Genomic DNA, 12,944 nt, shown 5'->3' on the forward strand with positions numbered 1-12,944 from the left:
TTTCCTGATCTCTGAGTTATATCCTTGACATCCTCCTCTTTCCTAAATCTTTTCCTTCAGCCTGAAAATATGGTCAACTATGTTCTAGTCTAAAAATGTTAGTTTAGGGTGTTTTGGTTTTTTGTTTTGTTTTGCTCCAACTCTCTCCAGTTGTATACCAATTTCTCTCTAGCCTTCCTCATAAAACTTGTCCAGGGAGTATGTCATATTCTCTTTGTTCACTTTTTTTTTTTTCATTCCTTTTTTCCTGTAATCTGATTTTTGCCCTACTACTTGGTTGAAATTTGCTCATATTAAAATTAATGATGAGCTTCTATCTGTCAAAGTTAAATTTTAAATGTCTAATCCTAAACTAATTGACTCATCTTTAGGCACACTCTCCTTAAAACTCTGTCATCTAGCATTCTTAGCAAAGAGCACATAGCAGGATCCTTTCTAGAGGCTTCCAACTTTATGCTGTCACTAACTGGAATTACTCTTAATTATTATGTTATTATAATACTCTTAATGTTATTATACTCTTAATATATTATTATACTCTTAATAATTATATGAAGTTGTTGCTTCAGATATAAGGGATTACTTTTACTACTCCAGTCTGAGAAAACTAATCAAGTCACCACAATATTGTGGTAAATGGGAGAAGAAAAGCTACTGGAGATATCAGTCAATACACAACCTCCACCCTCACCAAATAGGATGCAAACAAACACTTGCCCTTGAAGAACACATTCGCCCCAATTACCCTTCCTTCTCTCTCTTCTAGGGTCATCACCATCATCTATTCACTAGCGAAAACTGACCAAAAGATGTCCAAGACACCTTGGAGTGCAAAGCTTTCTCAGTTATCTCCTAAAGTGAAGAATAATAACCACATAAGGAACACAGGGCCTTTATTTCTCTTGGAAAATTGACATTCCTATGGACTAATGATAAAATTGTTTCTGGAAAATGTGTGAGATACCCTTTTAGAGATGCAGATGATTAATCACAATTTTAACTTCTTATAATGATGATTGGCACAGAATAAGCAAATAGAAATCAAATGTAGAAACCAACAACACATGTTCACTTATTTAATATGGAACTTCCATATTCTTGAATAAAAACCAGCACATTAATGAGCAAAAGTATAATAAAATTGAAAGAACATAATCAGCTTTCTTTTAGGGTGGAAGACAGCTAGTTAGGATTCTTCCTCACTATCAATTAAAAGAGCCATGAAACTAACAAGGAGAAACAAATATGCAAAATCACTGATAATTGCAGTCAACATTTTACAAGTACCTGGAAGGGGGGAAAAAAACCCTTTTTAGTTATATTGTGATATGGATGAATTAACTGTCTCTATCTGACTTTTTTTTTTTTATTTTTAAAACTAAATAAAATCAGTTAGAAAGCTAGTGGAAAGACACATATGTTGACTTCTACTCTGTATCCCTATCAAAGATTCATGGGATCTTTGCCTCTAAGTAAAGCAGCATAGCAGCCATGGATCTCACACGGGAAAGTTCTTTCAGATTAGAACAGAGATATCCCTTTCTCATAACTCTACCTCACACTCTCTCGTCCCACAAAATCTCAATTTTGGGAGGGACTTTAATATTGATGCTCTGATGCCCCACCTAAGCACAATTTAGATGTAAAGGTTGTAATAATACAATTAATAAGGTAGATGTAATAAACATGAATGAAAACTTTTATTCCATAGAAAATATACCTTTTTTTTTCCTCCAAATTCCTGGTTTAATAAGGACTTTTTATTTTGAGGAAAAGAGGTCCCAAACATCAAGCTGTTCACAAAAATAACCCACAGTATCAACTTTAGAAAACAAATATTAAGACTGTAAATCTCTCATTCACAAAAATACATTGTTACATTTGTGTTGAACCTCCCCACACAGCACACTTATGTGGGGGTGTAACACACATACTTGTAACTCAAAGCTGCTTTCAGGAGCTACTCAACTAAATGAGATTGCCTTTGCAGTTAGGGAAGCAGCTACTGAACTTATGTATGAATGAAAAGAACTGTACTCCCTGCATAACAAGAGATTATTCTGGAGACAGTTGATGAAAACTATACATCCTTTTTATTGTTAAGTCATAAAGATGTATCAAAATTAAAAGCAAAAATTACATTCTTAACAAAACTAGTAGGAGAATCAAAGGAAGTGAAAATGGGACTAGGCACAGGGCAATAAGAATTAATGAACATGGGAAGGACAAGGATCAGGAGAACAGTGAGCATGTGCTTAAGATACTAGGAGAGTGTGTGTCTGGAATTGGTGGGTCTTGGTCTTGGTGATTTCAAGAATGAAGCCGCGAACCCTCGTTGTGAGTGTTACAGTTCTTAAAGATGGTGTGTGTGGAGTTTGCTCCTTCAGATGTTCAGACGTGTCCGGAGTTTCTTCCTTCTGGTGGGTTCTTGGTCTCGCTGACTTCAGGAGTGAAGCTGCAGACCTTCACGGTGAATGTCACAGCTCTTAAGGCAGTGAGTCTGGAGTTGTTGGTACCTCCCAGTGGGTTTGTGATCTCCCTGGCTTCAGGATTGAAGCTGCAGATCATTGCCATGAGGGTTACAGCTCATACAGGCGGCATGGACCCAAAGAGTGAGCAGCAGCAAGATTTAGTGCAAGGAGCGAAAGAACAAAGTTTCCACAGCGTGGAAGGGGACCCAAGCGGGTTGCCACCACTGGTTCAGGCAGCCTGCTTTTATTCCCTTATCTCGCCCCACCCACATCCTGCTGATTAATCCATTTTACACATTGTTGATTGGTCCATTTTACAGAGAGCTGATTGGTCCGTTTTGACAGGGTGCTGATTAGTGTGTTTACAATCCCTGTGCTAGACACAGGGTGCCAATTGGTGCATTTATAATCCTTTAGCTAGACACAAAAGTTCTCCAAGTCCCCACTGGATTAGCTAGACACAGAGCACTGATTGGTACTTTCACAAACCTTGAGCTAGACACAGAGTGCTCATTGGTACCTTTACAATCCTGAGCTAGACACAAAGTGCTGATTGGTACATTTACAATCCTCCAGCTAGACATAAATGCTGTAGGAGTCCCCACCAGATTAGCTAGATACACAGTGCTGATTGGTGCATCCATAAACCCCGAGCTAGACACAGAGTGCTGATTGGTGCATATGTAATCCTCCAGCTAGATATAAAAGTTCTCCAAGTCCCCACCTGACTCAGGAGCCACAGGCAAGGCCGGCTGCAGGTCCTGAGGCCAGCCCCATGGAGAGGCGGCTGAGGCCCAGTGAGAATTTGAGTGCGGTGCCGGCGGGCTAGTAGTGCTGGCAGACCCGGTGCACCCTAGGCAGCTGCTGGCCCAGGTGCTAAGCCCCTCACTGCCCGGGGCCAGCGGTGCCCACCGCTGCTCTGAGTGCAGGGCCCGCCAAGTCCACGCTCACCCGAACTCACTCACGCTGGCCAGCGAGTGCAGCCGGCAGCCCCAGTTCCCACCCATGCCTCTCCCTCCACACCTCCCAGCAAGCAGAGGGAGCCGGCTCCTTCGGACAGCCCAGACAGGGGCTCCCACAGTGCAGCAGCGGGCTGAAGGCTCCTCAAGTGAGGTCAGAGGGGACACCAAGGCAGAGGAGGCACCAAGAGCCAGTGAGGGCTGCCAGCATGCTGTAAGCTCTCAAGAGGATCTGGTGAAAAATTTGATCTTAGACAATTGCCTAGGTAAAGAAATAATGGGATAAGATTTCTAAACCTCACTATGTGCTTCAGAGTCATCCTCACCACTGGTGCTGTCTCCGTCATCCTCTCCTTCCTCAGCCTCTTTTTCTTCATCCTTGATCAACTCCAGCTGGTCATCCCCCCAGTCTTCATTATCATCATCATCCAGTAGGTCCCCCTCCTCAGCAGGGTTATCTGCACCCCCCTCAGACTCCAACTTCAAATTAGTCTCATATTTCTTCAAGGAGCTGCTGCTCTGCTCCTCTTCTGACTTATTTTTCATCTCTACTGCTTGTTTGCTCTGTTCCTTTTCAATTTTTTCTAGGAGATAATCCATTTTTTGTTTTATCTCAGTCAATTCCTTCTTAACCGCCTGAAGGTCATCTCCTTTCAACTTTCCAGACTTGGAAGATACCCGCTGTCCACTCTTAGAATTGAAGCCACTTTTTTCCCTTCGTGAGGTGTTTCCTGATTCACACGGATGTTTCGAGGGCACTACACCTCCAGCAATAGGAGGAGGAGGAGGTACACGTGCTGAGTAACTGTACCTCCTATTACAATAATCCCGCTGAAAATCATAGTCCAGGTCAAAAGAAGAGCGGTACATCGCTGCAGATTGTTTCACGCCTGCTTTTCCTCCGTTCAGTTTTGGTGCTGCAGTCAGGTTAGTATCTAAAACCTGACCAGCAATCATTCTGCCATCCTCTCCTGCTACAGCAGCCTGGGCATTTCTCTCATTAACATATTGAATGAAGCAAAGCCCTTATGAACAGAGCAGCCCACAATTTTGCCATACTTCGGAAAGATTGCCTCCACATCAGATTTCTTGACCACAAGAGTGTTGAGATTCCCAGTGAATACGTGGGTGTTCATGGAACGAGGATCTGTCTTGTTGGTAACGTTGTTGGCCATTGTGTTTGATGATAGGGTTTCTCAGAAAGCCAAAAATGTAGCTGAAGATCCAAAAAAATCTCATAAGAGTGGGGAGGGAGAAGAGATCTGATTCTGAGTCTCATACTCCTGGGTTCTAGGTGGAGAACCCGACTGCGGCTCGAGGTGGGTATTGGGGCCACAACTGCTCAGTCTTTTTCTCTTCACAAAAAGAAAATATGCCTTCTTTTAACACATCATGGAACTATACAAAATTTTATCATTTATTATGTCACAAAAAGTAGGTATATATTAAAGGCAAAATTCTCTGACCACAGTGATTTAAAGCTAGAAACTAAAACTAGCCTAAAACTAATGTGTTGGAATAAAACTAAATACATCCTAGCCTTTCAAACATTGCATAAAAAGGAAATAAAATTGACCACTTAGTCATAAAATAAGAATGTAATATATTACATTTATGGGACATTTTCAAACATATTCAGAGACTAATTACTAGACTTAAAGCACTATGGTTGTTTCTGAAAGAATAAAAATAAGGTAAGTCTATATATCAAGATATTAGAAAAAATGCAATAAAAATAAAAATAAAATAGAATGAAACGGTAAAAAGAAAATTAGAAAATAATTACAGCACAAAAACTGGTAAGAAATAGAACACTTGGTTCTTAAAATAGACAATGAAATAGATGAACATCTCACAGATCTAATGAAGACAAAAATATATATGTTGGGACTAAGGAAAAGAATGTAACCACAAATAAAAGGAAACTATTTTAAAATGGTAAAGGAATTATATATATATATATATATGTTACTCTGGATTACCTACAAACATAAACTAGGAACTATGAAACATAAGGAGGATGCTTTGTCACAAAAGCAAAGACTAGGGTTTGGATGCAAGCTATACTGTGTACTAGTTATAGATAAGTTACTCAACTGCTTTGAGCCACATTTTCTTTGTAAAATAAGAATTTAAAATATCTTTAATAATAATGTTTTCAGAAGTATTGCTTATGTCAATGTCATCATTGTTGTAATTCTCTTTTCTTCCTCCTCATTATTAATATTCACTACCTTGGAGGAAAATTTGGTATGTACCTGAACAAGTTGAAACTTAAAAGCTATTTTTCTAATCAATACTTTAATCCATCCATAAGAACCAGGTGCAATGCATACCATTTACCTTATTACTTATTTTTCCCCAAATGCAAGTATTAGCAACATTCATTGCATCTGAGAATATAAAACCTTAATGACATATCCTCCAAGGGAAAAAACTCTTGCCCAACCTATAAGACTTGCAAGGATTGATTGCACTTAATAATGAATGTAGTGCTCTTAGAGTTATATAATGTCATTAAACACATAGGTATCAAATTTAAAGAAAACCAAGAAGCAGAGGTAAACAACGTTGATACTAAGAAAATGAAAAGTTAGGAATTTTTTTCTCTCACTTATCAGTAAACCTGAAGGCTTAATATAAGCCTAGAAGATTCTAAAAACAAGAAGGATACTTTATTTGTATTAGTCCTTAAAAATCTTAGAATGAGTTAAAAATAAAAAACAGTAAAACTGGAGGTCTCAGATTTATGTATGTCCTTACGCTTTTTCTTATAGTTTTAATGTGGATTATTATGGTCAGAGTAAAGTGAAATGGGAAAGTAAAAGGTAAAATTCAATTTGCAACCCCTAACATTTTCTTATTTTAGACCTAAGTAACAGTTATTACCAACTTAAAATTTGTGTAACAGAATCTATCCAGGGGAAAAAAAAACAAGGCATTTTGGTGCACAATTGCAAAATGCCAAAAAACTAATAACTTTGTCTACTTATCTTCTTGTATTAAGATTTTGACCCATTTTGAATTCATTAATATAAATATTTAAAGCACAAGATAATAGAGAGATTAAATAAATACACAAACAGAATATAGTTTTCTACTCTCAAGAAACTCACAGAAGATTTCAGCGGAAAAGAGAAAAATCAATTATAAAACTATGTAACTAAATAATAAAAACTATGTAAAATAAAGATATATACTGTACCTATATATCTATATACTATCTCTCTCTATTCTATATAAGATATCAGAGGATGTTCTATATAATATATAGGATAGAGATATATTTAAAAACACTAGTAATTTAGCATCAACATATAGATTGGTAAGTGCTTCATTTATATTATTTCATATCCTCACTAAACTCTTGCATGTTAAGAATTATTATGCCCACTTTACAAACATAAAATTGAAGTTTATGGAGTTTGGTAATATAATAAAGCCAAGATTAAGGTATCAACACTCATACCCTTTTGGCTATCCCACTGTTTTCGTTAAATTAAGATAACCTGAGAATTTGTCAAATCCTGAGGTGACAAAATATGTATATATACACTGTTCTAAGATTCTGGATCTTACCATGTCTTTGTTTCTGCATTTAAAAGTGGATGATAATTAAACTGTCCCCATTAATTTCAGGGGGTTGATGGGAAGATCAAATATGAGACAGTTATTGAAAAGTAGGCACACAAAGTTAAGGCATTTATAAAATGAGATGCAGGATTACAGTGATGAAGCTCTTCCTCAGCATTAGAAACTAGGCCAAGCAACCCAAGAACCAGGAGCTAATTACAGGGTGGGAAATGTATCTGACGCACATTTTACTTATTTAAAATATTTTAAACATGACAACCTTTGTTAAATAACCTCAAGGTAAATGGTAGCAAAACTGTTTTTGTATCTAATTACTGCTAGAGTAACAATTAAAACACAGACCAAGTAGAAAACTGTGTAACTTTTTTCCTCAGAATTCAATCAGCAAAGACTAGAGATTTGCATAAATGCAGGCCCCCTAAGCAACTTTTTCCCTCTGCAGCACATTCCTGAAGCCCAAATGAAATGAATAATTGTCTTGACTCTTCATTGCATGTTGTCTATATAGCCATCATCTTCCTTTAAACGTGCAGAAAAAATAGTACTGCTTGTTAGCAGAGAGAAAATCATCTAAGACATTTGTAAGTACTCTGTCGTCTCTATTCCTATTATAACCCTCTCCATACTGGCTTAAGTTTCATGAACCTACTCCCCTTGGAATTCTGTCCTTTCTGCAAATACCTTTTTCCAAGTTTTGTTTTAGGCTTTCCTAATGTATTTTCAGGTCTCTCAGGTAACATAAATTCAGGTTTCTCAAAATGTCTGCAGAGGGACTAAAGTTATTCCTTCTAAGGGGAAAGTGAATTCTGTCAAAACAAATCATACATCAGGAAGTAGATAAATAAGAAAAATTAGATAGTAAAATATTCCACTGATTGGCAAAATAATCCTCATTCATCTCTATTAATTTATTATTTAAAAAATCACCACCATATTTATGTATGTGCAATATTAAATGTTATTCTGTCTCAGGCAGATTAGATCCATGTTTAGTTGTGAATGAATGACCACTGAGAAGCACTTTTAAATTAAATGTATTCTATAATTGTAGATAAATTTTCCATTGTGTCTCACAAGAACACAGATACATACACTCATCATACCATGATAGCACTGCATTTGTGTATATTTGAGTACATGGGGAATGCTAGCAAATTTATTTAACACAGAGGACAACAAATAAATCTCTTCATATTGATGCTTCAATTCAGAATGCGCAATACTGTTGACATTTGGCCTCAGGCTCTGACCAGAACTGTTACGATAGAGAAGTGTTGTTGAAATCTCGCTTTCCTGGATGAAATGTTAGACATAATAGCCAAGTGCAGCTTTATATATTAACAGATGCTAATGGGGGTTGTAATTTAGACCAAACCACTTTGATACGATTTGGGAAATTTAGTTCTTCTAAATAAATGATACAACTTTATTGAAAGACATAAAAGATGTCAACATATATCATGTTCTTATATAGGATTACTTAATATAATTAAAATGCCTGTCATCCCAATTTAATATATAAAGTTAGTACAATTTTAATTAGAATTGCAAAAAATGTTGGGGAAAATCATTCTAAAATTCATTAGAAGAATAACTGTCTGGTAATTGCAGAGATATTCTGTAAAAGTTGGCTAATAAGAAGGTTTTATCTATTCAGATATTAAATCTTACTTAAATGCTATCTTAACTAAACTAGTATGGTAAAAGAGTATATCAGTGAAACAAAGATTAAAAATAGATTCGAGTATGTATTAGAACTCAGTATACGATAAACACAACATTCTACTTTAGAGTGCAAAAGATAATCAATACATGTTTTAGATACATATGATTATCTATTTGTTAATACATAAAGTTAGAGACCCTCTTTACATTATATTCAAAATAAATTTCAAGTAACTTAGTGGTCTACATAAGACAATAAAGATTTTCAAAAAAAATTTGAAGATATTTTTGTAAGTTTGATGGTACAGAAGATCTTCTGAAACATAACTTAAAAATCAGAAGCCAAAAAGAAATAAAATTTACATATTTGTCTATAAGAAAGTTAAAATTTTCAAACAAAAGGCAGCAAAAAACAAGCCAAAATACAAATAATAAACTGGAAGAAAATACTTATCAAAGTTATAGTAGCCAAAAGGTTCTTAAATATGAAGAGTTCTGCAAACTAAAAAGAACATATTAGAAAATGTTAACTTAAAAAAGCAAAAAACATGAACAGAAATTTGGTAGTAAAGAAACTGCAAATCCCAACCTCAGTTGTAAGGAAGATATGTAAATTAAAATATGAAGACTTTTTCAGAAAACAACAATATTAAAAGCATGTTAATGCTATCTAGTGTTCTGAGAAATGGTTAGAAATAACAACTTTCACAGAATTTCATTGGGAATATATATTGTTAAAGCTTTATTGAAAGGTAATATATGAAATATTTTAATATTTAAAGTAAGCCTATTCTTTCACCTTATGATTTCACTCTTACAAATTTGCTTTACTGAAATATTTGCCTATGAGTACAGAGCTGTAAGTCTAAGGATGTTCAATACAATACTGCTTCTAATAACAAATAATTATAAATAATACAAATGCTTATTAATAAATGGTTGAGCAAATTACAGTTTGTCCATATTATAAAATAATAGATGTCAGTCACTAAAAGAAAGCAGAACTATTGAGCTAGTTAAATACACATATGATATACACACACGTCAGAAATAATTTGGCAATAAGTTAACACTAGCAATGCAGGGCCTGGGGGTTGGGTTATTCGATTTTTTTTTTTTTTTTTTTTTTCTTTTCTTTACTCCTTATCCAGAAGCAGGGGCTATAATTGTCACGGGATCCTTGGGATGTCGATTTGCCAGCCAGAAACCTCTGTGGCAGGCGGCGCCTTCTGCCTGAGTATTGCTCGCACCCACTGGGCTCGTTCCGCCCACTTGGCCTGGCAAGGCTGCGCTTGGCTCACGCTACTGGCCTGGATCTCACACCCGCCAAGGGGGTGCCGGGCACGGAGTGGCAAAGAGTGTATGAGCCAATGAGCGTGGAGTCCGGCCACTGTGCACAGTCAGGCATGGTAGCTGCTGTGGCAAGGCAGACAGCTCCAGGCACCAGCACAACTGCCAGCTCCATGCAAGGCTGTGACTGGACCAAATGTACCACACACGGCTTCAACTGCAGGCACCTGCATCTGGATAAAGGGAACACAGTGGCACTGGGAAGCTTGGAGACACTAGCAACCAAAGAGCCTCAAAGAGGGTGTCACAGCCCTGGCTTGGGGAGCCCCTAGGTCTGGGCTCCCTGAAGGGCTGCAGTTCTTCTCTCCTTCTCATCACCCATAACGTGGCAAGCCGGGGAGGGGGGTGTTTCAGCCCTGTTTGTGTTGCAGCGCCTTCAGTCCCACCATTTAGCGGATCCTAAGTTCCTGTCCACATCCAGGAAGAATGAGGTACATGGATAATTTGAGGGTGACTAAGGTGGAGAGGAGAAAGAACAGCTTCATTGAGAGACAAAACAGCTCTCAGAAGAGCCCAAGTGAGTAGCTGCTTTCTGCAGGCAGGTTGTCCTGACAAGACAAGGGCACCCGAATTGGGTAGTTCTTTCCCACAGAGGTCTGTGAGGTCTCTGAGGTCTGTGAGTCTGGTTGAGTTTGGGGTTTTCATGGGCTTCAGATGGGAGGAAGTGTGTGCGGATTGGTCCGTGGGCAGCCATGAGTGCGTCTGGAAAAAGTACCATGAGTTCTCACCGTAAGCCACGGACTGACAGCCTGGCCTCCATGCTTCAGGCCGTTCTTGGCTTGAAGGTGAGGCTTCACGGAGAACCTGCCCCTTTCTGCCCAGGAGCCTGTCTGCTTCCTGCCGCCATTGATCATGTCGTCCACAGAGCCTGCAGACCCACATGGAGCCACCTCAGCGCTCCCTCAGCCTCCCTCCCATGCTCACACGCTCCCAAAGTCCAGAGGGGGGTTGAGGCGGCAGGGGGCTGGCCTGTCAGCACCACCCTACGTGCACGCACATCCAGCTGGGACGTTACAGCGCCCAGACTCAGCCTCAACTTTGCTCTAAAATCAGAGTGGGGACCGGGAGCAGAGAGAGGCTGGACAGTGGGGACACGCATTTCTGAGCCTGTGGGGGCCACGGCTGGGGAGGGACACTTCCCAGCCCCTGAGAGCACAGGGAAACCCAGGTCACTGCTGGGTGACTGCACAGTTGCACCCAGGAGGAGGAGGCCCGCAACCCTCCAACTCTGAAAAGCGCTGGGCTCCTGCCTGTTCCTGGCTCCAACTGGCTCTGTGGAGTGCGCAACCCCAGCTGTGCCTCGCCCGCTGCAGCTGGCCTCTTCTCAGTGGCCGCTCCTGACAGGCTGCTGCTGCCCTCATAATGTAATACGAAAGTATCAATATTTATCCTTTTAACTTACTAAGGGAAGCAAATAGGTTAGTATTTGCTAAAAACTTTCAAAATTCTTGGGGTGAGGGTGGTATATGAAAGCACAAAGCAGTTAGTTGCAGTAAGTTCTGATTTATTCGAGATATAAACATTTACTAAAAAAGCAGCTTGGAATAACTGAAATTCATCGAGTTACCACTCTTTTTTTTTTTGAAAAGACCAAAGAATTTTGGAATAACTCCACATAGATGAAACAATGTAAACTGCCATGGCTAAAGCCAGAACTCTTGTAATGTCTGTTAAAGTGACAGGTAATTTGAAAGCTGAATGAACCAGTGCCCATTCACTGATGCAGGCAACAATACAGGACTCTCCATGTGTCCACATGTCTTCACTGATGATTAGAGGTACAAAGATGGAGAAGAGTATTCCAACCCCTAAGGTTTTATCTGGGGGCTAAAATAACGGTTGTCTATTAAAAATCATCAGGGAAATTTTAAAACAAAATAAAGTTGCCTAAATATACAATTCAGAAGTCTCAGTGCTAGCAAATATCAGAAAAGAGAGTAAAGCTATCAATATTAGGCCCCTCCAATATGTGGGGAACAGGGCAGGTGACATAGATTTTTAAATCAAGTTTAGCCTAAAGCTGCCTCCATACATCTCTTAAATTCAGCTCAAAGGTTTTCCTGTACATTATGAACTATAACAAGTGGAGCTGTAAACAGACCATAGCCTACACTTCTGCCAATCACTGAGTTTTGGCCAATTAAATGTAGCCAACTCTTTGAACTGAAAGTCTCCTTTACTCCTTCAAGTGATTCTCCTGCCTCAGCCTCCCGTGTAACCAGGCTTACAGGCCTGTGCCCCCACAACTGGCTCGTGTGTGTGTTTGTGTGTGTGTGTGTGTGTGTGTGTATTTTTAGTAGAGATGGGGTTTCACCATGTTGGCCAAGCTGGTGTTGAACTCCTGACCTCAAATAAGGCAAAGAGCAAGCTGTAACCAATCCAGTTGTTTCTGTACCTCACTTCCGTTTTATGTATGTCACTTTCCTTCTTCTGTCCATAAATCTTCTTCCACCAATTTACTGCACTGGAGTCTACCCTAGCTGGGAAGGCTGCCCAATTTGTAAATAGTTCATTGCTCAATTAAACTCCTTTAAATTTAATTCAGCTAAAGTTTTACTTTTGTCAATATTTATCTTTTCATTTGATCCTTTTTAAAGATGCACTCATGGGTGACTCAGAGAGGTTAAAGGGTTCTGTTTTGTGGGTTTTGATTGTTGTTTGACACAGGTTCTCTAAGTCAGTAAATGGAGTATATTGAATTTCTACTGACTATTAACTTTTTTATCCAGCTGACTCACTAATTTCTTAGAGTATTACTTTTCTTTTCTTGGAATTTCTTTTTCTATAGTGTCACCTATATATAATGAGAAATTTTCTACTGTTTTATAAAAAACAAACAACCCCATCCAAAAGTGGGGAAAGGATATGAACAGACATTTCTCAAAAGAAGACATTCATACAGCCA

The 12,944-nt window shown here is 38.6% G+C and overlaps 1 protein-coding gene and 1 pseudogene across 3 annotated transcripts in view; both read right to left on the minus strand.

Moving 5' to 3' along the window:
- DLG2 (discs large MAGUK scaffold protein 2) overlaps positions 1-12,944 on the minus strand; it is a 2,237,713-nt gene that overhangs the window by 1,606,937 nt on the left and 617,832 nt on the right. The gene's annotated exons all lie outside the window — the stretch shown is intronic.
- LOC111540778 lies at positions 3,722-4,620 on the minus strand (annotated as a pseudogene).

Source organism: Piliocolobus tephrosceles, chromosome 13 (genome assembly GCF_002776525.5).
Source record: "Piliocolobus tephrosceles isolate RC106 chromosome 13, ASM277652v3, whole genome shotgun sequence".
In the NCBI taxonomy this organism is placed as follows: Eukaryota; Metazoa; Chordata; class Mammalia; order Primates; family Cercopithecidae; genus Piliocolobus; species Piliocolobus tephrosceles.